Raw genomic sequence first — 27152 nt, 5'->3', positions numbered from 1 at the left:
CGTGCCTATGACAGAAGGTACCAGTTGTGCTCTTGCCTTGGATCTGTGTGTTGTTTTAAGAAGCCTGAGGCAGGCAGAGCTCCCTGCAAGCAGGAAAAGAGAAGGAGGTTGGCCCTTCTGAAGCAGAAGCACCATCTCAAGGGGAGATGTTTCAGCAACAATGTTTGGCTGCCAAGAGAACGGCAGGCAGCAAGTCTTACACAGCCTCTTTTAACTGCAGTCCTAACTTCTTATCTTATGTTTTGTTTATTTCAAAAAAGCTACTGTTCCAGCTTTTTCAAAGAAAAGTGAGTGTTTCTGAGTTTAGAAGTCTTTTGGTCCTCCATGGGTAGTTCACTCTGAGAAGATCTAAGTAGATCCATCGCAGAGTCTGAGCTGGGTTAAGCTTCCATCATAGTGCCTATAAAGCAGTGTATCTTCATTGCTGAAAGTCAGATAATACTTTCCCATCACTTTACATTTCAGTGTAAAACATGAACAACACAAGGTGTCATGGTCACTAGACAATCTAAGCATGGACTGCTGCAAGTTTCTAAAACAGACTGCATAGCTGTGGGCATGCTGCAAAATGGAGAGAGCAACAGCAATGAGTAAATTAAACACAGAAAAAGAAAGAGGTGCATGAAAAAAAAAAAAAATATCAAGGGACAGGTTTGTATTTTTAGGGGCTACAGAAGAAGAAATTGTTTAGTGACTCTGTATTTGCTGAACCTTATCAGCAAGGATTTGTTTACATTATCATACATACTCTTGTTCAAAACCTGGTCTGACAAGTAACTGCACCTAATATGAAAAAGTTTAAAGTATGGGGAAGGAAGGGGAAAGACAATAATACGGCCTGCAAAGCAAAATTCAAGTGCCTCTCTCTACCAACAGTAAGATTAAAGTGTTAATTTCAGTGTCTCTAGAGGCATTAAAAGCACAAGAAAAATGTTTTTGTTTTATTTGAACAAGACTCATGAAATTACCTACACATACTTCCACTAAAAAAGCAGGAAATCATATATAACAGCATGTCAAGACTCAGGTGCAAAACTTTAGTTACTAATGCATATTGCATTTCATGTAACCTACACTTTTAGCAAGGCTAGCAGGAAACCAACCTATTTTACAGGAAATGGACATTTCCAAGTGACTGTCTGCCTCAAGCCAGAGACAGAATGTTGATGTTTCCCACAGAGGGAAATGTCCCCACAATAATTTGAGAGCAAAATATTCAAAATATGTAAAATATTAAAGACTGCTAGCATCTACAGAATCCAAGCAAAATAAATTGAGGAGGGATTTCTGCTGTTTTTTGTCATTGTTGTTGTTGTTACTATTGCATGTGGAGTCAAAATTAAGCTTGTAGACCTATAAATCATTTACCAGTCTATCAAAATCGATATCAAAATAACAGCGTAGTAATGATGAAAACTGGAAAGATCCTTTCCACATGTTGCTTTAAGTTCTGGCAAAGAGACAGTAGCAAATGATCCTAGCAAACTAACTTTTTAAAGCACTGCATTTTGGCATAGCATACTCTTGAAATATACTGTGGACTAATCAGTTTTATTTCCATTTTTCTTTCATGAGCTGTCTCCTTCTTTCCACAGACTGTAATGAAGTGCATGGACTGTGGGGCTCCTTTAATCTTGCTAACCCATCCAAAGCTTAAATGAACACTAATGCGGAAAGGAGCTATATTAACAATTGATGTGACCTAATGGACCAAATTTTTCTGACACACAAACTCAGTTCTTCACTGAACTTTCTTTAATTTCTCTGAACCCCTAATAACTCATGAAGATTTGTTTTTTGATTAAATGCTATATCGTGAACTGCAACCAACACTATTGGTATGAATTTTACCCTAGCCAAGCAACTCCCCCACCATCCTGATCTGGTGAACCTCCTACAGCAGGGCACAGAGAACAGGACAGAAGACTTACCACAGACCATCATGATAGTGAAGAAATACATCAAGTGTTGGAGAGAGTCAAAAGGGACGGAGAATATCAGTGGTGCTTGGATGGTCTCCTACGGCAACTGGAGTAATGAACCTGACACTACACCCTATGGTGATTTTATTAACTCTTATCATTTGATGTTTACGGTTAACCATTGCTTTACACATCAGGGTTTGGAGGGTGGCTAAACAAGCTGTGCTTATGAAAAATCTCCGTCACGTGTACAAAATAGTTTAAATTTTCATCTTATACAATTGGGCATGTGAAAACAAAGGAATAAGCGTTGTACTTCAGTTCATGCTAATGATTGCCAAAATAACACACATACAGGCATAAACTATTTGCCAAAACATTTATCCAGCCGAGGCAAGAGGTAACTCTGCTAACGCTCTGAGTTGACTGCAGTAACAGGGTGGAGTGTGGTGGGTACGCTATTCCTGCGCTTGGCGCAAGTCTTGCTCAGGCTTATGAGCCATAGTAGGCCTCAACGTGATCGTTCCTTGAACTGGACGGGTCATTCATAACTAACACAGTGCCAGGCAGATGCTTGATGCCTTGAAATGTCTCATTGGAAAATGACAAATCACATTAGAGTCCAAGAACAACATGATAAGGAATCCGAGTTTGACTAGGAGTCAGCCACTTTATCTAATAAATATGGCACAGCATCATCCTTTTGTTGTCTATGATTCAAGGAGAAGCTGTCACATCATTGTTCCTCTGTTTTCTATAGAGTGTGGTGAAGCCTGACACTGCCTCCCTCTTTACTCCCTTGCTATTTATACGATACAGGCATGGGATGATCAGGCCTCTCCCCTGACTGTATCCAAGGCCCCTGTGGCACAGCTAATTGACAAGGGCACAATTAAGTGCTAAGGGGAAGGGTTGCACAATATCAGGTTGCACAACCTGAGCCATAGTGTGAAAAAGGCCCGAATCCTGGAAAATCACTGACTAAAAGTCAATTATCTCATGATCCTGTATATAGTGATCCCAAGCAAGAACTCTTGGAGTTCTCCAGGGACAGTAGCGGGCTGCACCCTCAGTCTCTCCAGGAGCTGGGATGCCACTCAGGGCACATGAGAGAAGTGCATCTCAGGGATGACTCCTCGATGAATGAGCTCAACCACAGACAAACACTGACGGGGGAGGAAGGTGAGTAAGTCACTCTAAGGGGGAATTTGGAAGCACACAACTTAGTTTAGAAACCCCCCAGGACCCTGCAGTAAGTCTTGGGTAAACCTTGCCGTTCTCAAATCTTTAACTAAGTCACTGTTTCTGTTTTAGCAAATTATTTTAGATTATTGTGTTAATTCACTACTACTTAAATACTGATAAAATGTTGTTAAAAATCACACAATCTAATCTTGTTATTCACTATAAAAGTACATAATAATTCCTTAACTAATGCTACATTAGAGTTGTATAAAATCAATTTCACTATAAACATGAAACGGCAAATCTGAGCTAGCCAAACATCTGGCCTTGAAAATTAATTGAAAAAGTAACAGCAGTCCTTGTCAGTCTAAAGTTAGTAAGCCATACAGCCACCTTCTGTACTTATTACATTTTCCCTTCAGAAGAGAAAGTTGTTTAATATTTGCTAGGGACAAATGGTATCGAGCCTCACCACTTGTAGTGTCCTGGCTTGTTTTAATTTAAGCTAGTGCCAGTATAAACAAGCTACTGCCTTGAGACAGCATTACAAAAAGTGAGAGGCAAGGAGCCAAACCCACCTCAGATGCTGCTTGCCTCCAGTGTAGCAGAGAACTCAGACAAAAAGTTTACCTCCTTACTCATGGTGCTGTTATTCAGATATCACAGCAGAACAATCTGCAAACTTCAGTTCCTACAGAGCACCAGCATGGACAATATTTTATGGAGAATGGAGGTTTATGGAGAATACATTGTATACAAGGAAACCAAACCTCAAATCTGAATTGGATACCAATGATGACATTTTAGGAACCATGGAACTTAAAGTATCAGATACAACTGAACTGGTCATGAATAAAATCCTAATAGAACGTGATGAAAAAGAAAGTGATATAACTGATATTACTGGGTATATATATTGCAGAGTGGTAGCGTGGACTCAATTAACACAGAGCCCCCTGATAAGGTATTCCTTATCAGGAATTCTTTATATTGTTCTAGAGCTGCAATTACCTGTTTAAGTGTTTTCAGGAAGGTCTTAGAGCTTAATGTGAAGTTGGAAGTGGAGGAACCTGACTGCTGTCACGTTCTAACAGCACATCTCCATACTGTGGGCACATCAAGTTTATATGGTGACTACGGAATGCTGAGTTTGTTTAACAGCTGAGCACTTGGAAATTGAGATGCACTAACATTTCATCATAGAAAGGTCTTAAAAAAGCACACATTGTTCTTAGTAATGACCAAAATAAATTGTATTTCAAATAGCTAGTGGAAAAAAACTGGACTGGCCATACAATTGAAGAAATAAAATGAAACCTTCGGAATCAGTTTGTATTTTAGTAACAGTCAAAACTAGATCAGCTGAAGTAAATGTACCTACAAAAATCTCAAAAATGTCTGTGTGAAATTGTTACAGACAGAATGGCAACAAAATTCACTAGCTAAACAACAACAAAAATTCAAAGTTACACTGTCCTTAGATCTTATTTTGAAAGCCCCAGATATGAGAGAACTATCAAACACTAGTGGGAAATTGCATGGCTTTTGAGCAGTTTTTAATGTGTCCAGTCTCATAATAGGTTAGTCTGCTCTATTTCTGGCATTTTAATTTTGGCATTATGGTTTTAACTATGAGAGGGTCCTAAAACAGCCTTCTTTACTTGTATGTTTTATGTGATTCAAAAACTCTTTCTAGTAATCTTTTGTCAATTAAGAATAATGTTAACATACATATCCATTAGCTAGTAAAATTCAGCTGAATTTCATTTCATTTCATCCCTGCAAACAGGAGAGTCCAAACTGAGCTCACTCTGACGTGGTTTGGTTAGAGACGGGGACCAGTTTTGTTTAAGGTTGGCTCTAAATTTGTTTAGAGATTTGGGTGTTGGGAAGCACTCAGTAAGTAAGAACTAGAAGTGTGTGTGAAAAAACTGCACATCTCCAGCCAGCTACCATCTGAAGGGATATCCTGGTTTCAGCTGGGATAGAGTTAATTTTCCTCCTTGTAGCTGTTATGGTGCTGTGTTTTGGATTTACGGTGAGAATAATGCTGATAATACACAGATGATTTAGTTGTTGCAGAGCAGTGCTCACACAGAGGCAAGGACATTTCAGCTTCTGGTGCTGCCCTGCCAGAGAGGAAGCTGGGGGTGCACCTGGAGCTGGGAGGGGACACAGCCAGGACTGCTGGCCCAAACTGGCCAAAGGGATGTCCTGTACCATGTGGCACCATGCTGAATAATAAAACTGGGTGGGCTAGCCAGGGTGTGGAGAATCATTGCCCGGCAATGAGATGGGCATCAGTCAGCAGGTGGTGAGCAATTGCATTATGCACCACTTGCTTTGTACATCCTATTATTATTATCATCATCATCACCATCATCATCATCATCATCATCATCATCATCATTATTTCCCTTCCTTTTCTGTCCTGTTAAACTGTCTTCATCTCAACCCCCAAGTTTTTACTTTTTTTTTTTCCTTTCTTTTTTTTTTTTTTTTTTTTTTCTTCCTGATTCCCTCCCCCATTCCCCTGCAGGGGCAGGGAGGAGGGAAGGAGCAAACAGCTGTGTGTTGCTGAGCTGCCTGCTTGGTTAAACCAAAACAAGGGACCCTCTGGAAGGAAGTCTTTTTCCACATGAATTGTAAGACAAGTTCCTAGATTTCTCTTCATCTGAGCCACCAAACTTTAGCAGCAAAACAAATCAGAGGAAGAGATGCAGTCAAAATTTACAGGTGGATTCCTTGCAGCCACTGTGGAAGCTGACAGAAATGCTACAAGACAATGGGGAGAGAAAAAAGAAACAGTTATGATTAATGCTCATCAGATTGAGCATGTTATCTATGAAGCCATCCCTATACTGTAACTTCCCTCCTGTAGCTTATCGTACTTACTACTATCTTTTCCTCAGTTCAGACAACTGTATGTGTCCCAAAGAACTACATATATTTTCACAAGTTTCTACATTATCAGCACAGAGGAGCCCCTATCTTGAGCTAGGATAGTTTAGTGCAGCTGTATGGATCTTGTAGGATGCTAAGTTTAAGGATTGGAAAGTAGTTAGCGTTGCTATGGGAACTGATTTCTTGGTTAGTCACACAAACAATGTATTTATCTATCTCACCCTATACTGAACATGAAAACCATTCAGTGTTTTTTTCCAGGGCAACCTGAGTTGCATGGAATGAAGTGTTCAGTTTATAAGAAATGAAACCACTGCAGTAAATAAAATGCTTTTTCTATAGTAACACATTAAATTAAACCAGGCTACAATATTTTCAGAGGGAAGTTGGATGCACTTGTAATTCTAAGAGCCTGAAGGAATGACAGAGCAATTAAACTTCCAGATCGTGACAGCCCCTGCAAGACTGCAGAAACTACAGCACCTAGGCTTACATCTTAGTAGGATTTGGAAAATTCCCAGTGGCTGTTACTTACTATAAAAAAGACAGAATTCTCTTTTTACTGACCAAGAACTCTCACCCAGCTGCATCTACACTTTCCTTTCCATAATGGAGCAATAAACAATCTTGGCCCTGGAGTTAGTTCCTTTACATTATCACAGAATGGCTGAGGTCGGAATGGACGTCCAAAAATCATCTGGTGCAAGCCCCCTGCCCTAGCAGGTCCAACCAGAGCAAGGTGCCCAGGACCATGACCAGGGGACTTACGAAGATCTCCAATGAGGGAGACTCCATGGCCTCTCTGTGCAGCCTGTGCCAGTGCTCATTGTTCATAAACGGTCCTTCTGGTGTTCAGAGAGAGCCTCCTATGATCCAGTTTGTGCCCAGTGCCTCTTGCCCCAGTACTGGGTACCACTGAAAAAAGCCTGGCTGTGTCCTCTTTGCACCCTCCCTTCATGTATTTATACACATTGATGAGATCCCCCCGAGCCTCCTCTTCTCCAGGCTGAACAGTCCCAGCTCTCCCAGCCTCTCCTCACAGGAGAGATGGTCCTGTCGCTAAAAAAAAGCATATGTGACTGCCTGTATGACTGCATAGCTAACAGACATTAACATCACTTTACATATGATATCAAACAAAAGTGAAAATTCCCACAGTAGCAGGATGATTTTTTTATTTTTTATTTTTTTTTTTTGTCAGAACCCATGTATGCTCATCAGAAGAAGTTCTGGTATTTGGAAACAAAGTTCCAGCTCTTGCTGGTAAGCTGGTGGAGACTGCACTTGAACCAGAATTCAAGTTATTTTCCAAGAGTCTGCTCTAAGTAGTAGGGGTTTCTCTTTTTCTCATACTGTTTCTCCTCTCACGTTATCCACTCTATTGAGTTATGCCACACCACTGAGGTAGAAGCACATACAGTGAAGTATCAGTTTGGAACATAGGAGTTCAATGGAGAAGCTTCGATTTCTCCCTAATCCAAGTGCATTTTACTGTCTAAAATCATTCTTTCACCAAAAATGCTTGCAAAGTAAATTGTCACACATACTTGGAGAACCAAATAATTTCTCACACAGAAAAATGTTAATTTTTCCCTTCCTAACTGACTAGGATAAATGTTCACAGATCCAAGGCAGAAAAAAAAAAAAAAAGAAAAGAAAAAGAAAAAAAAAAGAGGCAGGACTAAGCAGCGTTCTTCTAATACTTCTAAGCCAGGAACAGATTGCCAGTTTTACATGTTTTTGCAGAAGCCATTCTTTCCCCTCTATAGACTTGTTCTCCTCACTCTAAAAACTGGTGAAATGAAATACAGAAATCGGTGTTTCGGATTCCCTGTACAAAAATGGAGAACACTTACTACATTTAAACTTCAAATCTGTTAATGATTTTATTGATCCTAGAGAAAAACAATCACTGGAAATTTTATTCACATTTCATTGTTTTGAAATTGTTATAAAATGTAACACCTGTGAGGTCCTCCATATAAATTACTTTTTTAACAAACACTGCAAGTCTCAAACCATCAGTTGAGGTAAACAACAATAAAAGATGCAGGTAAAGGGTGGGAATGTGGCCCTTATGCACGTATAACAAAAAACATCTGTTTTAACAGCGCACTCTCTGAAGAGTGATAAATTGTTGTTACTGAAAAGTAAGAGTCTTGTATCTCATTAGGTTACATCACAAGTGACATAATATGAGGTTCTTACAGAGCTAATGGCATAACAACAGATCATCCTGCTCATCCAACATACAACACCTGCTAGCTACCGGGAAAATAATAAGCACATGATTCCTTGAGATCTAATTCAGCAGTAAAACCTACCAAACTAACAACAAGAAAACCCACAAAAGATAACAACAAGAAAACCCACAAAAGATAACAACAAGAAAACCCACAAAAGATTACAGAAGCCCCAAAATATTTTCTGATACACTACAAAAGCAGGTGGGCAGAATTTAGACCGGTCCCTTGGTGATTAGCTACAATATGCAGTATCATCTGGTTTGAAGATTTACAGTTTGACAGAGATTGGAGAACAGAATGTAGTTTCCAGGGCTGAGAATCCTAAATCCTGGGCAGTTTTGCATATTCTTCCTTTCCTCCATTGGAAGTTATCATATAATAACTTCCTAGTATTTGGTCATTACAAAAAATGACTGGAAACAAAGTGTTTGTTTGTTTGATTTCCAGTTATCTGGAGAACTGCACCTACAAGAAAGCTCAAGGTAAGGGAAGGAGATAAACAGCAGAATAAACAGCAATACCTGAGCATGGAGCATTAGAAGGGGAGCAGCAGGAAATAATGCTTCTACTTTGAGTTCTGATTTCTACTATTTGTAACTTAAAGTCATGTGTGAGAAAACAGTTTAAAAGTGATTGAAAACAATGCTGCTTTAACAACCTAAGATGAGCACAAGAGCCTTGCCCTTAGTGACAGTAACAAATTGGCAGGATTGCAATTTTCTAAGGTGCTTGATAATAAGCTTTGGGGGAGGAAATGGGGGCGCAGCAGAGAGAGGAAGTATATGGCACTGGGTTCGTAGCTCACGATGACTGATTACATCAAATAGTACAGTATGCAATACATTTTGTCATGATCTTCATAATGTTCTGGCATACCTCAATAGCCACAATGACAATTTTTACTGCAGTATCTGACATGGAACTGGACAGTGTTATTTTGCATCCAAGTTCTGGACCATTAACACATTTGGGAAGAAGGGGAGTATTTCATAGTACCTGTCACATTATTATACCTCTTCCTATAAAAAAATAATCATTTTCCATTAGCGAAGGGCAACACTGATTCTTTATCTGATCCAAATCCAACTCCCACTGAAGCTGTCAGAAGAAGCAGAAGCATATTTTTCTCATGTGGGTATATTTTCAGTGATGTATCTCTCAGTGAACATTATTGTCATTTAACATATGACCACCTTCTTGAAGGTAGCAATTTTTCAACATGTTTTGAGGAAGAAAAACAAAATCACAAGTCACAGCAGCTTTGAGTCATGCATCTTCAGAAAAGAAAGAAATTACCACTGGCTCATAGAAAGTTTTCCAACACAGCTGCTTTTCCTGGAGCTTTGACAGCAGAGCTATGCCTCTGAATTACAAACATAGCTGCTGATTTGGCCATCAGAAATTTGGTTCAAAAATATAAATACTTTTGAACAAAATAGCCTTGGACTGTAATAGTCTGTGAGTTATTGAAAAAGATGTGGACACAATTGGAATCCATTCTCTCCCAAATGCTCAGAAACCACAGCAACAGTAATTATTTTTCCTCAAATGCTTTCAAACTCACTCCAGCCATTGTTCGGTGATTTGTGGGCTCTGCAGAAAAGCAGATGGTGTGCTTTGACCATTGTTTATTTTACCAGTCAATTTTATTCCATTGTTGTTTCATCTTTGTTCTCCTGTTTGTTGCATCTGCTCATTTCTTCAGCTAATACTTGAGTATAACCTATAAATTGTCCTGGGCAAAGACAATTTCTGTGCTGTGTGTGGAAAGTGTCTAACAGTGCAAGATAACCCTGTTCCTAATGCAAGTCTCTGAAGGCAGATGTTAGACATGTAACAATCTTTTGGTGCCATGTGCTATCTTGGGTCCCTTACGGTGCTACTTGAAGTTTTTCACCACTGTATTTTTTGTCTAATTAAGAGACCCAGAAGACAGAAAAACACATGGATTTCAGGAAAGCAGCATCAGAAATTGTCTGAAAAATGTCCAGTTTGGCCTTCCTCGGGAAAAAAATGTGAAAAGACATGGGCAAGATAAGGCAAGATGTTTACAGTCCTACCAATGCATTGAGCAATAAGTGATACTGAAGAAACACGTGCTCTTCAGTATTTGCTTCTCTGTAAGCCAATATATAACAGGGATTCACTAATCCTCATATCTCTTGTTCTAGTGAAAATCCTATGACTTGCTCTGAAAGTAGGCTCAAAGGAACACAGAAACTCATCCCAGCCACATAACTGGAGGCAACCCAAAGCTTTGGCTTCAAAGAGTATTTTGATTTTAAGTGACTCACCCACAGAAAACAGGTAATAACACAGCAGTGTGGTTTTCAACCAGCATAAAAAACTACATCTTTTAATTTTTAAACACTTTTTCCTTAATAAATTATTTCTGGAAAAAACAAACCAAAACATTTTAAAATGTCCCTGTTTTATTATTTATCTCTCTTTTACTGCTACTTTTTAATACCATTTAAGAATCACTATACAGAGGAAGAGCAGCTGCATCTTCTTGATTAGGCTTAATCCAACTCATTTACTTTTTAAAAAAAAAAAAAAAAAAAATGAAATTGATCGTATTTGCATTATGTTCTCTCATTGGACTTCTCAATTTTAGGTCCTCATTTTCACAATGAATCACTGTTCTAGAGATCAACCGTTCCATTTACACATTCTAGATAAAGAAAAGATATATTTCTGTTGTTTAAAATGTAAACTCTCCATAAACTGCTGGAACATATGGATCAAATGCGCTGGCTATGTAAGTGGACTTGTCCTGTATCTGTCTAGGTATCTTCTGTGGCATCACTACCTATGAATTCTCTTCAGTGCTCTTTCACTGCAGCCTGGATATTGTCCCGTTAACACATTCAACCATTCTACAAGATGGCAACAGAATAGGCCGGTGGATAAGAAATGGCAGAATCAGCCAAAGCAGCAATGGTTGCCCTGCAGGGTAACAAAGAAAATGGTCACTACTGTAAGGCAAAGCACGTATCTATACGGGTCTCCCATTCCATCAGCACAAAGATCAGGTGGTACCTTCTGGCACAAGTGCACAAGCATTCACAGTTCCTCAGGGAAAAAATATATATATATATTTTGAGAGGGATGCCAGATGGCAAATCCAAGGGAGAACAAGAGGTACTGAAACTCTGACCAGCCAACAGAAAAACTCTGTTTGCCAGCTGCCTCTTTCCTCCCAGTTTTTAAGGGGACTGAGGTATTTAGATCACTTATTGCTCAGTGCTGCCGTAATGAAGCCTGATTCTCAGTTGCTCACACACATGAATAGCAGCAACAAGAATAACTAACTTGATTGATAAATGGCTCATCAGGTGAAAGTGAGCTTAGGTTATATAGAACAAGTCACCAATCCTACTTCAAGTATGAGAGGCTGAAACTGCAGTAGTCCAAACAGAATGAATATCAGCTAGGTTACAAGCAGATATATGAGTGATTAGATGAAGTTTGAACATTATCTTTAAAAGACCCTCAGAAGTCTGCCCAGGCCCTATGGATCTGTGTTTGTGCATTCACATACACAGCATTGCTGTCACAAAAGCTCTTTGGGAGATATTCTAGAGTGAATGGAGCTACTGATGCAGGATGAGCACTGAAATGAAGAGCTTCAGGAGGAGCGAACAAGAACAATCCCATCAGAGACTATGTTATAACTCAGGAGGTAAAAAAACATAGTGGGAGATAAGGGGTGAAGCCACTTCCATAAGCAAAAGAAAGACTATTCATGCTGACAATAGTCATTACCTTGAAGAAAGGAAGCCATTAGCTTCTTTGTTTGATTTTTTTTGGAAAGATTGATGCAAGAAGCACTCAAAAAGGGCTTAAGCAAAGGTGGGACCGGCACTGGTGACCACTGTGCACATAGAGCATCTGTGGCAGAGGAATGCTAAAAACTTAGATGCCTACAGGCTTAGAGAAAAGTGAGCAGAGGGCTTCTGAATACTTCTGAGTTTAGACACATATAAAGAAAGCTAAGCATATATTTATTTTTTTAACCTATATATATATATATTAAACAAAAAACAAGCATCATTGTAGTATATCATGAGGTTCTGTGGATGTTTTAGAGTTTGCTTCTGATCTGTAGTACAAAACTTAAGCAAGCCAGAGATAATGCCACAGAGGAAAGTGGAACATGCTGGTGTAAGAAGTGTTAAAGGAGAGCAAAATCTGCCCTGCATCAAGAGATGTCTGTAAAGACTGGATGTTCTTTGAGTCATTATGTAACACATGGCATCAAAATATATAGTTGCTTCCAGAATTTTGAAAAGGAATGAAAATAGTCATTTTTAAAAGACATGAAGCCATGATTTTTAAGAATTGTGCTGAATACTTTTTTGCCTGGCTGGCTTGTTGTATATGAAAATGTGTTATTAAAAGCAGCACTGGGTCACTTTATCTTCTTTATCAGAATAAATATCCTTTAACTTTTTTTTTCTATGAAGGATATTAGGGTATGATAAGGAGAAGCTGAAAAATTAGTAACAGATCTTTGAAATGGAAATTGCCTAATAAATGATTATCAGGGATAACAGATGACTTGTAGAATGTGATAATACATCAAGGAAATGTTTTTTGAAAAGCTGATGCAAGCGAGCCTCTAAAATAGACTCTTAGTGCTACAGCATGTCCAAAAATCTTGTCTTCACTCACTGTACTTCTAAAGTATGTCTATGCACACTGATATTGGCAATGTACCTGGTATATTCACAAAAAAAAATATTATTTTGGAAGAAAGTGTAGGTGACGTGGCAGGCATGACTTTTGCATTAAACAATAAGAAACTACTGCTATTGTTCTCTGGACTCTGATTTGTAAAAATTGTAATTAGTAAAACAAGGTTTCTAAAGTATCTATAAATTTTTGGAGTTACTATTTTTGGCCTTTCAGGTTTCAGATGACTACAAATTAATCACAAACTGAAGAAAAGTGGATTCAATGGGGGGAGAAAGAGGGGAAGGGTTGTGAGTAATTGTTTTCATTCAGATCGCAGTCAAATTTGTAAGATCAATGCAGTCTTAGGCCTTTTTTGTGTAAAATGTGTGGCCTGCTTTTGTTAATAAAGTGTTTTTCAATAGTGGCAGGAGAACTCCAAGAAAAAGAAGGGCAATTTAGGTTTCTATTTTTTATAAATGTTTCGTGTTTGGAATTTTCCTTACCTGCTTGTATTGCTCAGTTATGCATGATAGCCATGTCTTTGGGATAATGCTCTTTTCAGTGTTTGCCTACAGTAGTTTAATTGGTCCTTGAAACCACACCATTGCTCTAACTGCACTGCAGCAAAGTGATGTCTAGATGAGACCAGTTGGTAAAGTCAACTGAAGGGGCACTGGGAGCAGAAGGAACCTCTGGGGATGGTGGCAGGACAGTGCCTTGCCAGCCAGGGGCATGCCACCACCCCAGCCTGGGTGCTTCAGGTGTCCTGACATGACACAGGCTTTCTGTGTAGTTAGCAGTCACAAATTCACTCTGTGCCTCACCGTGAATCCGATGGAGAGCACTGACTCATTCACAGTGAGACCAAGACACGACATACCCCTTTCTCTCAACCACATCATCCCTTGAAGCTTGCTGCAGAGCTGTTTTATCTCAGAAGCACATAAACAACAGGAAGAGGGTGTCCTTTTAATAATCTATTGTGCCAATAATAACAGTTGCCCATCTTCTAGGTTTGCACCATTTCTGTGCCGGGAGAGCAGATACCAAGTGGAAGGTTTCCACTATGGTGAGTCAGCAAGCATGGGCTTCACAGAGGCAGTGAAGCTGACAGTAGTTTTCACACTTGCCACCTGCAGGAGGGAGAACAGAGCCCCCATACAATACACAGCCCACAGCTGGTTCATCCTGAGTATGTGCAGTTTGAGTAATGGCAGAGAGAGTTGGTTTAGGGGCACCTTGTAAGACCAATGCAGTAGGAGAGGAGGTGCCAGCAGCATCAGCTGCATGCCAGGCTCCCACATCACACTGCCTGGCCTTGCCACTGCAAGACAAAGCTCCCTCAGAACTGAATCCCGGTCTTACAGGGAGATCATATCGGATGGAAGGGGTTAGCTGTGGTGATGTGGGGGCTGCAGTGGGAAAGAAAGGTGGGAGAGGCAGCCTTTTGCCTTTATAGTAGAGTAAGTTCTGTTCACAGCTGGCACTTGGTTCTTAGTTACAAGGAATTGCACAGAAGTAGTCTTTTCACCTATCTCTACTGAACTGCTAAAACAACCACTCTACAATCACGTTATTTCCAGACTCTACAATTAGGAAAAATTTCAGTAAAATCTGCTGAGGTCCAGATGCACAACAGCTATACAGGAGACTGAACGTGCACACCTGTCCCCTACCGCAAAATCCTTAGCTCCTCATCCAAGCTATTGTCAGACTCTGAACTCACCAATTCAACTCCTGATGAAGCAGATGAAAGAGATTCATTTTAAGCCTAAACTTTAGTAGTGATGGTAGGTGTCACCTGAACACCTCAAGGCTTTTTGATCAACATAAATGCTAAGCCCAATGCTCAGTATGTTAGAGGCTTCCTATCTGTGTCTTACCCAGAGAAGGTGCTAGTTCTTAGAGTAACCAATTACAGAAAGCCGTTTCAAACTTTCTCAGCAGTTGATGCAATTTATGCAAGCCCATATATTGTGTCAATTCTCTTGTAATGTCAGCCACATTACAAAGGAAAGGAAACAAAACAGGAAAAAAAGACATGATTATTTGATAGGTACTGTGTATATACCTGACACTTCAAATACCCTAGAAGTCTGTGTAAACTGTAACAACAGCTTAGACAAACATTTATATTTTCTAAGCCAAATTGTGACTAAATGTCGATTCTGTACTTGAAAAACAGAGAGGTGATCAGCTGGCATCCGACTGAACTGCTGAGTCCATGAAAGTTTCAGCTGAAAATTTTAGTTTGGGTTAATTACAAAAAATGAGGATTCAAGCTGTTTCATATCTAGACATGCTGGTTGCTTTTGTCTTTCACAAAAATAGCATTTCCTGCTAAGAAATAGGTGCAGGAAGGGAATGGTGAGTTTCCTATAGTAGCTTTCCAGTAGGAAAAGTGATGACAAGAAGTTTAACTGACTTTGAGATAGCTACTGCATACATTTTATGAAACTGGGACCACTTACAACAATGTGAGGCTGGCCTCTATAATATAGAAAAGCATTTCTCCTCAGTTAAAAATATTTCACCTTCTGAAAGTCTAAATATAAAAACCCATAGAAACCATTCATTTCAGCAGGCTTTGGATGAGCCACCAGAAGATACTTGACTGAATGTCAATCTGTCGCTTTCTGTCATCTCTCTCCCTTCATACTCACAAGATTGTCTTCCTTGATCTCAGAACCATTCATGAATGTACAATAAGCATTTCCTTAATTAGAAAGAAAAGTCTAAAGTTTCTGTTTTTTTCTATTAAATTAATTATAAAGGCAATTCTCCAATGTATACAATGCATTATCCCATTTTGAATATGCAAGCAGATTTACCTGAGCTTTTTACTTATTTTCTTCTAGTATACCATGACAGACACTTTCATAATATTTCTGTTACAGAAATATATATATATATATATATATTTTTTTTTTTTTGGGGGGGGGGGTTGTTTTGTATAATTTCACCTTGATTTGTTCCACTCACTCAAGTACAACAGAAGAGAAACTGAAGTTTTTCATCATCTCTATCCCATACGGAAAGTCTGGCCTTACCCTTGATCTCTAGAGAACATCAATTTAGATTTTCAGCTTGACTATTGATAACTAATTTCATCTTCCTGTGAAGCTGCAGTGGGTGTCTCCCAAAGCATAGAACTCCATTCTCAAGTGGGAAAGCAGGAAGAAAATCTGCTCACTTATTCCCTCACTTATTTCTTGCTGAATGTCTGAAAACCGGCAAAGAAGCAAACACACTAAGTGAAATCATGGAGTTTCTGATGCAAGTAAAGATTTTGGCAGGTACTTAATTCATATACTATCATTTGGAAAATCATTTTTGCCCACCCAAAGTACTGCTGCAAGGTATTTATGGTCTTTGCTCTTATCAGAATCAAATCCCATCTTTGCAAAATAACTCCCAACATTAAACACTGTTCTATGTTCCATTAAATCTCCCTTCCACAAAAGTTCTGAACTCACAAATCTACCTTGAGGTGTGAAAAAACCAGTGCAGTTCAGTCTATGTGAATATATACACAGCTCATGTGCTCAAAGTAAAATGCCTTGCTGGGTTTGGCGATCACAGTCAGTCCCACTGAGGCTAATGCCCATTTTTAATGGAAATCACAAAAAGCTTAGCAGAGTTGGTATTTTTACTGTTAGTTAACCTCACAAGAAAGTCTGGGTTGGTTTTAAATCTCCATCAGCCATTTCAGGCTCAACATACTAGTTGCTATGAATAACTCTTTTAACCACCTGCATGATGAGGCTGGTTATTAGAATTAATGGCCATCACCTAGATGCTTTTGGATTAAATTTGCATCCTACATTAAGACAGGAGGACTTTTTCTTCCTTTACTGTTAAAACTTGAAATATAGTAAGTCTTTATTAAAATATTGTACTCTCAAGTGCTTTTTTCCCCCTGTTTTCAAAGCTGTTTCTTTTTTTTTTTTTTTCTTCATTCACCCAAGGAAGGCTTCACAACAAACAATATAAAAGAGATATTGGGCAGTTAAACAGCAGCAATACAAACTGAGATATAAGAAAAAGACTTATAAACCAGACTTATAAACCTTTCATTTTTCTGTTTCCATGGCAAATAAAGGCATTTTAGTCCATTTCTAAATGACATGTCAAAGAAGAGATGACATCTTCATCCAGTATTTCTACAATAAATTGATGAATTCTCAAAAGGAAATGCAGCCTTAATAGGTGTATAAGTGATCAGTATAGAGAAGACCTGGTTTGTTAGGACTTTCCACCTAAAGGCATTTTCAACATCAGTTTTTCTTTATTAGCAAATGTTGACTTTTTAATGAGATCATTGCAGCAGTCTCCAGTGGTGCTATTTCAGTTTGTCTCCAATTATAAACTCAGTAGGTCGCAGCACAGAGTAAGGAAAAAAAAAAAAAAAAAAAAAAGGAGAAATAAAAACACACTGAGAATCAAACTTATTGGTAGTCCCATTAACAATACCAAGTACAAACTTTGGAGTGAGGGAGCAATCTGCAGACACAGTTTAATGGCTCCATTTTAAACTGAAAGAAATATAAACACGTCCCCAGAGTGATTAAATTTAAGCTTTGTTTAAACTTTGCATGTCTGGGGGGTTCCACTTGCAGAAATACTCATAGTCTGTCTCAGGCACTCTAGGGGCATCACCTAAGCCTGCAGCAGAGGAGTGCCAGTCATAGAAACACAGTCTTCAATAGTATTCCATGGTAAGAAGAAAGAAGGATGCAGACACATTAGCATTTTAGGCCAGATAAGGAATGCACTTTTGAAGAGAATTTTCCAATCTCCTCCTTGTCTGTTGCTTCATGCTATGGAGCATGCTCAGACCACAAAAACTATCTTCGTTTTGGATGACACTAGAGATGTAAATGCTCCCCGTGGACTTGCCTAATGCACTCCAACCACTAATGACACTCAGCTCAGAGGACCAGACTAGCACTTGTTTGAAACAACCTCATCACACCTCCCAAAAATGGCAGAGTGCTGACATCAGGCTTATAGCATTAACCTTTTCAGTCTGCAGGGCAGCCCCTTTCAGGCTATGCTACTTAGGAGTGTAGACACAACTGAAGTAGAACATGACAAGAAATGACTGCAACTCTGATGGTGTAACTATATTGCTGAGAACCTTTGCCTTGACCTTAAGCTATTTTCTATTGCTCTTGAAAGAACTCAGATATTTTAAAAACCCACTCATTAGCAGAGCTTCCTTGCAGAAGGAAAAGTCATCTTTGCAGCTACCTAGTTAGCAATTGCAGTGAGGGATGGAAAGGTCACAGGAAATTAACATTAATAGCTGGAACAACTCAGAGCACTGTTTTGCCCAAATCACAAGGAGAGAGGGAGGAAGGACAGGATAAATCAACCATGAATACGTTTAGACTAGAGATCAGAACAAGGCCCCATAAAGGCATCAGAGGTTGAAAGCATCCCAGAGGCTGCTGCTATTACTTATTCTAGCCAGTTCAAAGATGGAGCTTGATCATATTTTGAAAGGGATTATATGACATACCTGACTGTGAATACAGTAAATTAGACCCTGCGGCCCAGTAAATCTGTTTCGCTCTAATTTTCTCCCGAGTTCCTCAGAGAAAGATGTACTGTGGGCAAGAGATAGGGTGATTATCAGCAGAGACGAGGACTTGTTACCACCCAGATCCTGCGTTACTGCTGCCTTAGTAGATGAGGATCAGCACAGTTCCTTCTCATCAAACAATCCCTTGAAACCTGAAAGAGAGGCAGGACAAGGCAGCATAAACAAACCAGCATAAGCAAACTGATAGCCACCACTCTTTCGTATGTCACTGCCTCCCTTCCCCAAGGATTATTAACGCCATAGTGGATGCACATGTGAAAAGCTCCTGTAGTTTTTATGGAAGAGTTGCAATCAAAATCAGGGTATTTTAACTGCACTTATATACAGGAGATTACATGGGTATCAAACTTTTAAGAGCTTAGGAAAAAACACTTAGTGAACATGGCAAAAAACAAAACAATACTGTTTTGTTAGTGTATACAGATGCATATAATTTTCAATAGCAAAGGATTACAAAGCTCATTGGAAATTCAAATTTTTATTTAAAGAGCTGAAAATGCTTCACAAAAAGGAAAGTCTACACTATTTCCATGTTTTAATGCAGACACAAGATGAGGAGCGCATTCCTCCACCCTCATTAAAGAAGAGAATCCTTCTGTGCCGACGGCAGTACTTTTCCCCTGGGGCACAAAGAGCCCCAGCACTGACCTGTCCAAAGTCACAGAGTGAACTGGTGCAGTCAAGAACCTCATCGTCATCCTCAAGTAGCACAGCTTCCCATACTCTTTTTGCTTCCCTGCAGCTGGTTCCTTTTTATTATATCTCTTATTAACTGCCACCAAGTCTTTATCACAGGTTTTTCTTTAGCAAGGTCTGATATTCAGCTCAGCCAGCACTCCATAGGAAGTAGCTCCCTGTGCTGCTAAGGCGGACACGTGGTGCAGCTGCACCATCGTTAAGCATAACAAAAAATGAAAGGCTTCAGGCTTATGATCACTGGGAAAAGAAGGTTTGACACAGCAGAATAGAGGCTCCTGAATATACATCCTTAAAATACATTTAAGATCATCCTGTACCATTCTGTCATCTTTGTTCTGCAAATTCCAGCCATAAAAGAGACTTGGGCTCATCCTGAAATATCAGTTTCTTTTACTTTAATTTCCTCAAGGACATTGCTCTCTTTTTCAAGACAAGGCACTTTCTTAAAGTTAGGAAAAAAAAAAAAAGAAAAAAAAAAAAAGTTTATATTAACATTACATGAAGGTGACAAGAATTTGTATAAATGCATACCATATTTAGTCATATTTAGATTCTAGGCACTTTGACAAAGAATCTGTTACTGACATGGTCATTGCAAAAGGAAAGAAAAGGGAAAGTGAAATAGGAAGGGGAGAAAACAAACAGATCCTATTCACTCTTCAGACTTGAACAAGAGAGATTTTAATCAACACTAGTTTCTGCTCATGGTAGTATCCATTTAATTAAAAGCATTTTATAGATTGGATGAACTGCCAACCTATTGATCATTCATACCTGAAAATAAACAGGGAGGGTAAGCTGCAAACAAAACTCAAAGGAAACTTCACCTTATGATGTGACACCACAAGTCCAGAAGTAAAACAAATGGCTTTATTTTGTGGAGCTCTATGGATAAAACGTCCCAGTTATATCCAGATTTGTCATTACGAAGACTATCAAAAATAATTTCAGACCCATTTTTACTTAACCATTTGGACAACAATTTTTAGAAACCTGTCTCTCTAATGGCCTTTCCTCAAAGAAAACTTTGCAAAGGACAGAGTGGTTGTCATTTCTTCTTTTGTGCAATTGATACTTTTATAAATTAAGGGTTTCTTTTGGTACTATAAAAGTACTTGGTGGTACTATAAAAGAATGTAAATGTCTTATCAGGTCTGAGTTTTATTTTGTTTGTTTGTTTGTTTGTTTTTGTTTGTTTGTTTTTATCTTTGACAGTGGTGCACCCTACACGCCAAGACCTAAAGTCAAAATCTTTGCCAAGTGACTCAGTGAAGTTTCAGTTATTTTCCCCCTGCATGTCTTTTCTACTCCTTCAGATTGTTTGCCTTCCAACTGCACTTCATTTATACCTCAACATGAAGTATCATAGGTATCATTCAACTTTTCTGCCAAGTCTGACACTCCATTCAGCCAACATATTAGAAAAAATAGTGTCCTGAGCCTACAGGAAAGCTTGTGTCATACTTTTGCCACTGCTGAGAACAACAAAAAGTTAAAGGCCATCACAGCTACAACTGAATGTTTTGGCAGAAGGAGTGCTGGAAACCAAATAAGTAATTTAGTGAGAGAAAAAAGAAGTACATTTAGAGAGAGATGTTCAAAATTCAGCAGGAAGGTGTGAAAACTAGGAAACTAGGAATAAACAGAACATGAGGATCCTTTACTGGACAAAAACCATACGGAATAATTCCTCCTGAGGCCACTGAAAGCTTTGTCACTGAAATAAGGGGAATCTGAACTTTCATACCCAGAGGCTCAGCATTCCTCTCAATAGTACCTGTTTTTAAAGTAATGTGATTTCATTGGCAGAGCAAAGATCAGCATTTGTCTGAGCCAGCAGCAGCAAGAGTGTCTCTGGAGAAAGTGAAATACTACATTAGAGTATCAGAAAAAAATAAATGTTGAAAGTACACGGAAGAGGCAGGTGTTTACTCTGACACTATAATTTTAGTTTATAACAACTGTAGCACTTAGTGGTTATTTATGTCCCGCAGTGAGCCAACACGTCAGTCTGGGGACCAGTTAGCACATTTTAAAGGCTTTAAAGAACTGCCAAAGACTGCAATGGCAGAAGTACATTGGTTCTCAGCTCACCTCTAATCAGCAGCACTGGGAGAAACACTCATCAAGTCTTTGCTGTATCAAATACTAGTTTTTGAATTCTGGATGAATTTTAACAATGCAGAGAAAAATCATAGTATTTAAAGATTTCTATTGTCTTGGCTCTTTTTAGGTTTAAGGATATCTATCACAATAAAAAATAACCTACCTACCTTTAACTGCGTAAATAAAAAATAACTCACATTCAAGCAGCAGAATGACTTCAATGTCCCTACCACTTCCTACAAGCTACAAGAATTAAAAACGAGTTATATTTTGATGAGATGTCTGCTACACAGAAAGAGGAACCTGCAGACTGGTTGCAGACACAAGTAGCAATCAGAGAGAGTACTAGTGTAATTACTTGAGGAAGAATCTCTCAAATTATTTACTTATACCTCATTTTGTTACATAGTTGATACAGAAATATTCCTATCTGCCAGTAGTGATTCAGATCTTCAACACCTGCTGTACAATGACCTGTGAACTAAGTGGGCTGCAGCAGCACAGCTGGTCTGCTGCAAGCTTTACAACCAGGTAATTACCACAGACACCTCCATCACAAGCAGACAGCTACAGTTTGGATCCACTAGCTGTGCTGTGAACCAGAGCAGAAGGACTCAGAAGCATTGCACACTTGGCTGTAGCATTATATTCATTAGTACTCCCCTCACTAAACTAGCTGTATGGGTTCAGACACTCAGCCTTTAACTTGCTCCCACCCAATGCCCTCCTCTGGAGACAGCAACCGGTGCTGCTCCTGGCCTGCACACAGGATGCACTCCTCCACTGTCTAAGCCCAGAGAAGGCTGCCATGACCTCAAAAAATTCACCATCAACTGCTCAGCCAGTGTTGTGGTTGATTTACACAGCTGGGCAGCCGAGCTCCAACACAACTGCTCTCTCATTCTCCCTCCTCAAAGGGAAAGGGGGAGAAAATACGATGAAAATGGCTCCAGGGTTGAGACAAGGACAGGGAGATCACTCAACAATTATAATCTCAGGCAAAACAGACTCAGTGTAAGGAGATTAGTACAATTTATTGCCTATTACTAACAAGCTAGAGCAATGAGAAGAAAAAGGAGAGAAAATAAAGACACTTTCCCCCCATCTGCCCTCTTCTACCTCCTCCTGCTGAGCAGTGAAGGGGAACAGGGAATGGGGGCTGCGGTCAGTCCCTAAAGTTTCATCTCCGCAGCTCCTCCATGGTCAATCTGTGCCCCTGCTCCCCATGGGGTCCCTCCCACGGGATGCCGTCCTTCCCAAACTGAGCCTGCGGGGGCTGCCCACAGGCAGCAGCTCTTCAAGAACTGCTCCCACATGGCTCCATCCCATGGGCTCCCAGGAGCAAACTGCTCCAGCACGGGTCCCCCACGGGCAGCAGCTCCCCCCAGACCCCCTGCTCCTGCGTGGGCTCCTCTCCACGGGCTGCAGCTCCGGCCCGGGGCCTGCTCCTGCGGGGGCTCTCCATGGGCCGCAGCCTCCTCCAGGCCACATCCACCTGCTCCAGCGGGGGCTCCTCCACGGGCTGCAGCGTGGAGATCTGCTCCATGTGGGACCCATGGGCTGCAGGGGGACAGCCTGCTCCACCAGGGGCCTCTCCCTGCACAGGCCGCAGGGGAACTGCTGCTGCCTGCCTGGAGCACCTCCTGCCCTCCTGCTGCACTGACCTGGGGGACTGCAGGGCTGGCTCTCACCATCCCAGCTGCTGTTGCACTGCATTTTTTTTTTTTCCCTTTCTTAAATCCACTCTCACAGAGGTTTATAACTTTCAACAGCCACTGCCTAAATTACTAGATTTCAGGTGTAGAGATATGGAAGCAGCTATGGCTCTCAATAAAATAGTATCATTCATTTATATTTGCAACAGTTGTAGAACAAAACATTTGGCACTGATATGGGTCTCTCTGCCAGCTGCATTCCAAATGTCTTACACAGGCAGGGAAACGTGAAAGGACGAGGAGGAATGAGGCAGAGAAGAAGTCCCATACATGACTGCACAGGGTGCGGGTGCCCTGGTGCTGTCAGGGGGCTGCGGGGCTGCTGCGTGCGGCGAGGCCAGGGCTGCCCCATGCAGACACAGCCAGTTCCAGATGGCTCGAGTGGCCTCACCGCAGGGCATGGCCAGGCTCCGCAGATGAGGTGGCGGAGCCTTGGGGAAACGGGTTTAAGAAAGGGGGGAAATACCAGACAGAGGACAGGAAAACTGCAAAACAGCACTGTGAACAGCAAGGTTGAAAAAGAGGTTGGGGAGGAGGTGCACCATGGCAGAGGAGATGTCCAGACTGCAGTCTGTGCTGGAGCTGCTCACGAAGGACAGCATCCCATGGGAGGGACCCCATGCAGGAACAAGGGAAGACCAGGAGGAGGAAGGAGCAGCGGAGTAGAGCTGTGTTGGACTGACCACAGCCCCCACGCCCCATCCCTCTGCGCCGCTCGGGGAGAGGTCAGGTGGAGGTGGAGGAACTGGAATGAAGGAGAAAAACTGAGCCTGGAAAAGGGAAGTGGAGGAGGGGCTGTTTTAATTTTTTTTTTCTTATTTTCTCTCCATCCTAATCTAATTGAAAATAAATCAGGTTTTCATAAGCGGAGTTTTTTCTTGTTGTTGTTGTTGTTTTTTCTTTTTTTTTTTTTTTTTTTTTTTTTTCTCCAAGACAGTAACTGGCAGGTGATAGGTGACCTCCCAGTCTTTTATCTCGACCCAAGAGCTTTCTCAACCTGTTTTCTCCCCACAGCCCCCTGGTAAGAGAGCAACAAGCTGGCTGGTTGCCAGGGCTGTCCCACCATGAGGACTTACTGAAGGGCACTCAGCAATTCGCTGTAGCAAAGCCAAGAACAAAACACAGCCCTCCTGCTTCCCAGCCCAGTGGATCTTAATGTCCACATGCCCTCTAACCTCTTCCTGGATATAGCTGCAGAAGGACAACCCAATTCATACAGATTTGCACAGGAAACATCAGCCAGGTACAGACAGGGTGCAGTAGCCAATGTGAGCCCTGTCTCTGAGACTAATCCCTGAGCCTGGGCAGTCCAAGAGACTTCAAAGGAAGCACTGCATTGGCACAGTGTGGCTAGGGCTTAAGAGGCCTTACAGTTGATTTCAGTAAGTGTTTTTGGCACACAAGCCACATCAGAAACATTTCATACAAATAGCATCTGCAGAGTTTCAAGAAGTCATGTCAGAATAATGTTACATTATTTTTGCACTCAGATTTATCATCTGCAGTCCATTCTAAAGGCCTAGCTGTTGTAAAAGGCAAACGTTACAGGAGGGAGTAGAGAAAAAGGAAAAAAGGCTTTTACAAAAAGTTTTACTAAAATTTCTACATATCTTCTAAACAGCCACCGTGAGCTCATCTCTGAGGTGAGACATGGAATTTTTTAATTTTTATGACATATAGGTAAAAACAGTCTCACAGAGTACATTTAATCTAACCAGGATGGAATTTCACTATTATATCTAGAGCATGTAGAAATGGACTCTTCCAATTCAGCACACTGCCAAAAAAAAAGAAAAAAAAAAAAAAAAAAAAGAAGAAGAAAAAAAAAAGTCACTATGTGAACACTGGGGCTCCAAAAGAATGACTAAGTAGCTCATCGACATGGACAAGCACTTCAGTCTAAAGACTTTTTATGGCTTTTTGATCTGTATAAGCTATCCGCTAGGACAGAGCACAGATGAATCTACTGCAGCACACAGTTAAAAATGAACGCAGACCTCATGAATTGCCTGTCATTTTTCTGTGAGCAGAGGAAGAGCCAGTTGCTTTTTTTTTTTTTTTTTTTTTTTCCTAAGCAATTTATGATGCTTTTATTCCAAATGTTCTATAATTTCAGGAAGAAGTTTGGTGTAATATGTGTCTTGTGCCCTATTGTTAGGGCACAACTGATTAAATAGTTTTCAATGTGTGCAAGTGGTAGCAACTTACCCCATGGTAGAAGATGAGATAAAATGTTCATGGACTGAAGCTGCACATTTTCAAGACAAAGCCAAAATGATTAATTACTTGTTCAGTACTTTTGCCTCATATATTTGTGCCTGTATTCTAGCACTTCCTAGGCTGCTGACAAAAAAAAAAAAAAAAAAAAAAAAAAAAAAGGTATGATGTGCTACAGCAGTAGTAATACTTGAGTAAAGTTAAAATTTTTTTGCAAGTTTTCCTTTCCTCCCCCCCAAAAAAAAAAAATAACAACAACAAAAAAATTGGCCAACTAAACTTTACAGAGATATTTACATAACAACCACTAGTAATGCAAGATTATTACCAAGCATATTCTTAATCAGGTTAGCATGAGGAAAGTATAGTGTTCTTTGTACCACACTGTACCATGCTAATGAAAATTAAAACAATTTACCAATGAAAATCAAAACACTATAATATATTGCTGTGGGTGTATACTGTAACGTAATCAGGGATGTGATCTCTTTCAAACTAAGTATTTTAAGATGCATTTTCAGCAGGCTAACACAAATGTAATGTTACAACTTTGATCTTGTTTGAACCTTCTGGCAATAGAATATCTTTGATTTTATAGTGATATATAAAGGCTGTGAATTAGAAAAAGCCACAGAAAAGTAGCAGCAGGATGAAATGAAGTTTGGACATAAGTTTGTGCTGAGTCTAGAAGACAGAGTACACAGCCAAGAATTTGAGAACAATATTGAAATACATTCTAATGATCTGGAAAAGATCTGAGATCAATACTGATAACGTTTATACAGTTTAATGAGGAGCAAGGTAAAGGTGTAACAAAAGGCAAAACACCGAACTTTTAAAGTAATCCTATAATTACAGTCACATGTGATTTTGAATTTAAAACAAATAATATTCATGGTCTGAATACCTCGAGCAAGACAGTGCATGTCACTGTGTCTATTTTATCTGTAACAGTTCCTAACATAGGTGATGCTTCATTTGTGTTCTTCATATGTAAAATTTAGAGGAGGAAAAGAAAGCTTTCAAAGTTCCTTACTTTGGTTGTTTGAGTAAGACATAAATTGCATGTGGTAATACAAGGCAAATACAAGACAATGCAAGACATCTACCATCTGCCACTTGTATTCCATCAGATTATACTGCAAATTTAGAGATGACACTATGCCCAAGTGCAGCTATAATATAAATGTACTCTGTTCATTATTTGAAAGTTAAGCAATAAATTTCTAACATTGGAGAGGTGCTCTCGATCCAGTCAGGTTCCAAGCCAGCTGTTTTATTTATACTGCAAAATACCCCACAATCTAGGTAGCCCTGCTAACCTCAGTGAAAAGCGGATTTGGAGAAGGAAAGGCACATTCTCAAGTAAGGCACATGTAAATTAAATGAACATCAGCGAACTGAGGAGCTGAATAAACTTAAAGAAAAATGGATTGCATGATACTAAAAGAGGCTAAAGAAGGAGATAATTAAGAACTATATAATCCACTTCTCCCTTCTTTGAGTGTTCACTTGAAAAGACATCCTAGCTGTTAAATGCACCCAACTGGCAAACTCTACATTTACCAAAGCACAAAATCATCTCTGCTTACCTGTTTGTCCCGCTGTCAGCTCAGAGGGGTCCTGTACAGGCACCTTGTCTTTCAGCTTTGTGATTGGCAAGACTGTCCCCTAAGTGCTCTTACTCCTCAGATGTGGTCGAGGAGCCTAATCATAGGCTGCAAGCTCTTCTACCACAGTCTTCCAGCTTGCCTGTTCTCGTGTCGCTTCAAGAGTTTCCTGTGGGAGTGAGTATGAGAGGGACAAAATCGGTAGGCTCCCCATTTCCAGCTGAAACATTATCCTGTCACTTTAAGCTGCACACCCTTAA

At 40.0% G+C, this 27152-nt stretch overlaps 1 long non-coding RNA gene across 2 annotated transcripts; it reads right to left on the bottom strand.

Moving 5' to 3' along the window:
• Positions 1-27058, bottom strand: LOC118156623. Of its 2 annotated transcripts, XR_004746348.1 has the most exons (5): positions 26875-27058; positions 21022-21098; positions 18462-18676; positions 15988-16160; positions 1-83 (listed from the first exon to the last, which is right to left on the bottom strand). It is a non-coding gene; the product is annotated as an uncharacterized LOC118156623 (long non-coding RNA). The 2 variants fall into 2 exon arrangements; XR_004746347.1 differs by lacking the exon at positions 1-83 and having other exon boundaries at positions 15890-16160.
• Between the last annotated feature and the right edge of the window lie 94 nt (positions 27059-27152).

The sequence above is a fragment of the Oxyura jamaicensis genome, chromosome Z (assembly GCF_011077185.1).
Source record: "Oxyura jamaicensis isolate SHBP4307 breed ruddy duck chromosome Z, BPBGC_Ojam_1.0, whole genome shotgun sequence".
NCBI classification, from domain to species: domain Eukaryota; kingdom Metazoa; phylum Chordata; class Aves; order Anseriformes; family Anatidae; genus Oxyura; species Oxyura jamaicensis.
The sequence above is the reverse complement of the archived record's forward strand: the minus strand, read 5'-3'. Positions and strand labels throughout refer to the sequence as shown.